This window comes from Apodemus sylvaticus, chromosome 20, assembly GCF_947179515.1.
Source record: "Apodemus sylvaticus chromosome 20, mApoSyl1.1, whole genome shotgun sequence".
Taxonomy (NCBI): Eukaryota; Metazoa; Chordata; class Mammalia; order Rodentia; family Muridae; genus Apodemus; species Apodemus sylvaticus.
Genome location: NC_067491.1, coordinates 41,630,942 through 41,636,065, shown reverse-complemented (window position 1 = coordinate 41,636,065; position 5,124 = coordinate 41,630,942). Strand labels below are relative to the sequence as shown.

Below are 5,124 nucleotides of genomic sequence, written 5' to 3'. Positions count from 1 at the left end.
ATCCTTTTAAAAGAAAACTTTTACAGTTGGTATCCCATTTTTCTATTATACCTCTGAAATTTTCCAGGAAGTGAGCCAAGTGTTAAACGTTCATCCTTGTATTTCCCAAGGGGCTGTTATTATTGATATGTGGACCTAACGCCACCTACGCCTGGCGTGCAGGCATGCAGGTGACACTAGATATTGGATTCAGCAAGACATTACCGTTATATTTCAACAAAGGTGATGTTTGATTGAGTTGTTGTTGTTGTTGTTGTTCCTATGTAGACCTGTTCTTTTCTTATCTTCCTTTTCCTTTTGTTTTGAGACGGAGTCTTGTTATGTAGCCCAGGCTGGCCTGGGATTTCTTTTTTTTTTTTAATTTTTTTTATTCGATATAATTTATTTACATTTCAAATGATTTCCCCTTTTCTAGCCCCCCCACTCCCCGAAAGTCCCGTAAGCCCCCTTCTCTTCCCCTGTCCTCCCATCCACCCCTTCCCACTTCCCCGTTCTGGTTTTGCTGAATACTGTTTCACTAAGTCTTTCCAGAACCAGGATTTCTGATCCATCTGTTCTCTGCCTCCCCAGTGTTGGGATTACAGGTGTATGCCGACACACCCAGGTGTTCTTTCCTTTTGAGGTTTTAATATTTATGTATGTGTTGCAGTCCAAAGACCTTTTAGTCATGTCATGCTGTGGACTCACAGTGAGTCTGTGTGTCAGCCATCAGCTCCAGCTCCCCTCCACTGGTTCTCACAGCCATGATTTCCTGGGCAGAGAGCACACACTCTGATGTCTTAGCGGAACTCGGAACTCACATATCTTTCTCTTTGGTTTTCCTTCTTTCTCTAATCACTTTCCTTCGTGGGTTTTAGGAAGCGATGTCTGCTCTCAAAATGCTTGATCTGCTCAGACCACACAATAATTCTGTGGGCGGGACTCTTGTCCTTGTTTCTTTATGACAAAGCCAACGGTATTCTGGGTAACACTCGAACTTCCGCTTTGGCTGTAGAGACACTGGGGGTTTTCCTTTCTCGAATAACAGCCATCCCCTCATCATTACATCACAACATCGCTTCTTGTAGATTAGTATGGAAGAGCACGGCATCATGTTTTCTTACAGACGTATGTATGGGGCATGCGGTGGGTACTGGTGGGTACCTCTTTCCTGTTCTATGTGTCATTTTGGTTAGTTACTGCAAGGTGGTGTTTCCAGCTAAAAGGGAGCCCTGCCACTCAATCTGAACGTATAAAAGCTGTTTCCTGCTGGTCTCGTCTCTTTATTTGTCCTGTGAACTCTAAAAGATATGCTCTTTTTTTTTGAGACAGGGTTTCTCTGTGTAGCCCTGGCAGTCCTGGAACTCACTCTGTAGACCAGGCTAGCCTTGAACTCAGAAATCTGCCTGCCTCTGCCTCCCGAGTGCTGGGATTACAGGCGTGCGCCACCACCGCCCGGCAGATTGTATTCTTTAACTCTGTTTTAATCCTCACTTATTTAGGGACATTCCCTTCCATTGTTCCAGTCCTATTACCTTCCGCAAAATCCAGACATGGACTTCAACATCAGCGTTTGTATAATTTAGAAGCAAAAATCCCCAAGTAACAAAAGCAAACTGTGAAACTCCAGCCAATGTGGTATACGTCTAGAATAGTTTTTATGTTCTTCTGTGGACACTGCTGAACATCATAAATCATGCACTTACAGATCTTAAAGAGCACATCTATGTGTTTCTAGTCTCTGTGTGTAACTACTGTTTACAAAGTCCTGGAATTAACAACAGGCCAAAACTAAGTCCTGAATGTTGTCCATGACTCATGACATTCTAATGCTGCTTAATTTGTAGGTTTCCTGTGTGAATTAGCTAAGAGATATGGCAATTTTTTTTTTAAAAAAAGGGGATAAAAAATCTCTATTTCCTGCTTAAATGTCTTTTTAAATGTCCTTTTAAGGAAAGATGCTCAGACATGCTTTTTATATAAAGAAAAGTAGGGACTCAGAATTACCTTAATGGCGAGGTGGTGGTGCATGCCTGTAATCCCAGCACTCTGGGAGGCAGAAGCAGGCAGATTTCTGAGTTCGAGGCCAGCCTGGACTACAGAGTGAGTTCCAGGACTGCCAGGGCAAGCTGACCCTACAGAGTCTAATAGAAAGTTAGAGTGTGTGAGTTTTCTCCATCCTGTTTCCCAACATGATCAATAACCTTTCTTCTTTTCTTTTTCTTTTTTTCCCCAGCAATTAGAATGTCTGGTCAAAATAGCAAGTTATGGTAGGCTGGTTTTCTGCTACAGCATACAAACACATTATCTAAAGAATATACAAAAAAGGTTAGTACCTGGAGTTATTACACTCAGTATAGGAACTAAAGACCCAATAAAATTCCAAAACTGAAATGAGAGACACAGAGAGAGAGAGAGAGAGAGAGACAGCGAGAGACAGAGAGACAGAGATAGACAGAAAGACAGAGATTCTACTATTTTTGGTAGAAAAAAGTAAGTAGTCATTAACTTCTATTAAATACTTGCTAGATGCCAAGTATTATTCTAAATGCTTTAATTAATGTTATTTAATCTTACCACAGTCTGATAACAACGTGTATTATTATCTTCATTTTATGAGTGAGGTTAATTGGGAGGTAACATGCTCACCCTCTACCCACCTCCCACACCCCACCTCCCTCACCCCACCTCCCTCACCCCACCTCCCTCACCCCCATTTCCCACACCCCACCTCCAACACCCCACCTCCCTCACCCCACCTCCCACACCCCACCTCCCACACTCCACCTCCCACACCCTACCTCCCTCCACCGGCCTCCCACAACCCACCTCCCTCACCCCCATTTCCCTCACCCCACCTCCCACACCCTACCTCCCACACCCCACCTCCCACACCCCACCTCCCACACCCCACCTCCCACACCCCATCTCCCACACCCCACCTCCCACACCCCACCTCCCTCACCCCCATTTCCCACACCCCACCTCCCACACCCCACCTCCCTCACCCCCATTTCCCACACCCCACCTCCAACACCCCACCTCCCTCACCCCACCTCCCACACCCCACCTCCCTCACTCCTATTTCCCTCACCCCACCTCCCTCACCCCACCTCCCACACCCCACCTCCCACACCCCACCTCCCTCACCCCCATTTCCCACACCCCACCTCCAACACCCCACCTCCCACACCCCACCTCTCACCCCTATTTCCCTCACCCCACCTCCCTCACCCCACCTCCCTCACCCCCCCTTCCTCACCCCACCTCCCTCACCCCACCTCCCACACCCCACCTCCCACACCCCACCTCCCTCACCCCACCTCCCTCACCCCCATTTCCCTCTATTCTCCACCCATGGCATTTCCAGATCCTTAACGTCTTGTTTTACACTGGTGAGTGATTTAGGAACTTCGAAAGTTGACTTTTCTTTTTTGTTTTGTTTGTTTTGTTTTGTTTTGTTTTGTAAAGGAGGTTGAAGTCTTTGACTTAGAAAAGGTTTGAAGGCCAACAGAAATAGGAAACAAGATGAATCTGAAGCTGAGGTGTTTGCGGCAGTCACTGTGAGCTAGCACACAATAGATAGAAATCAAAGGGAAGATTCAGGTCAGCTCTCTTATCTCCACACCTTCGCTTCTCCTCTGTCTTAACCTGCCAGTGACCAAAACAAAACAAAACCCTTCAGACTTACAACAGGAATCTACTTCCTGGGGCTCTGGGAAGTCTACAATGCAAGCATAAGCAGGGCCATTGCCTGTGGGGGGCTTGTCCTCTGTTTCAAAGACCTTTTCACAGGTCCTCTGGAGGCTGAAAGGCTTTCCCCTGGAGTCTGTAAGGACACGGATCCCACTCAGAAGGTGACTTCATAGGAAGATGGTTATATGGCCCTGGGCATTTGGTTTCAGTCATGAACTTCTGAGAAACCCAGACACCCCATATACTACTAATAATGGTTTCTTCTGGGGTGTTCTCGTGCAGGTTCACATCCAAAGATACTGTCTTTGAGTGGATGGGGAAATAACCCAGCCTTGTCAGTGCTCCTGAGGAGGTGTGTAACTGCCAGCCGCTATTGCGAACTGGGTCCCCGGAAGAGAAGCTGGGGATAGATGGGGGCGGCGAAGAGGCTGGAGGCCAGGAGCGGTGGAGACCATCGAGTATTCTGTTTCCATTACCTATTTGACGTTTCTGTGTGTAGAGTGGTGGAAACAGACTTCTGTGGGCTTCTTCCTGCCCTAGCACATGGGAATGTTCTAGAACTGATGTGCTTGCAGGAGAACTGACCTCCGGGGCCCACCCAAGTTGCTATGGTGAGGTCACTCATAGCCCTCATTCTGGGTCTGTTTGCTGTCTTTCCTGATGCGTCACCAAAGCCGTCTGTGAGCCACACCCACAAAAACAACTCGCAGATAGATTTTTTTTCCCCTTCTCCACGGATGGCATTGGTGGATCGGGATATTTTTAACTAGGTCACATAGCTATCCAATTGATCACTCTTCCTCTATTCTCAACAGATATTTACTGAGAATTTCTCCTCAATGCCCTCTCTATTGGTGTCTGGTATCCGGAATAGAAAGACGAACTAATCCCAGAGGTATCCTTGGTCATAGTAACAGTAAAGCCTCGTGCTTGGGAAGAGTGTTTTAAAACATCCCTTGACCTCTGTTTGGCTCATAGGCTAATGCTATCACTTGTAAATATTTCAGGGCATCCAAACTTCATCCCTTTTATACCCGGGCCAGCCCCGACTTTTACTCTGGTTCCATTCAATAATAGAATTGCAAGCACTTTGAACACAGACCCAGTAGTCCCTTTGTGGTGTTACCTTCTGTGAGGACTAGGTCTGTGCTACCCAGTTCTGAATTAATGAGTGAATGAAGTACTATACAGGTCTGTCCTGTGTGTGTGTGTGTGTGTGTGTGTGTGTGTGTGTGTGTGATTTAAATGTCTCTGATTGTGTGTGAAGTTTCAGATGTGTGGCTACAAAGACAAGATTGCTGGACTCTTTGCGAATCTCAGTTATGACTTATGGAATACGTTTCTGAAGAAAGACTAATAGTTTTGGTCTGAAAAAAAAATTAACTTTGACCCAAAGTGGGCACGGGAGGAAAGTTTTATTTATTTTCATTCACTTATTTGGGGTGTGTG

The 5,124-nt window shown here is 46.2% G+C and overlaps 1 long non-coding RNA gene across 2 annotated transcripts; it reads left to right on the top strand.

Moving 5' to 3' along the window:
• The first annotated feature begins 996 nt into the window (after nucleotides 1-996).
• On the top strand, nucleotides 997-4,774 carry LOC127670920 (uncharacterized). Of its 2 annotated transcripts, XR_007974649.1 has the most exons (3): nucleotides 997-1,107; nucleotides 3,958-4,027; nucleotides 4,491-4,774. It is a non-coding gene; the product is annotated as an uncharacterized LOC127670920 (long non-coding RNA). The 2 variants fall into 2 exon arrangements; XR_007974648.1 differs by having other exon boundaries at nucleotides 3,958-4,774.
• Nucleotides 4,775-5,124: the final 350 nt, after the last annotated feature.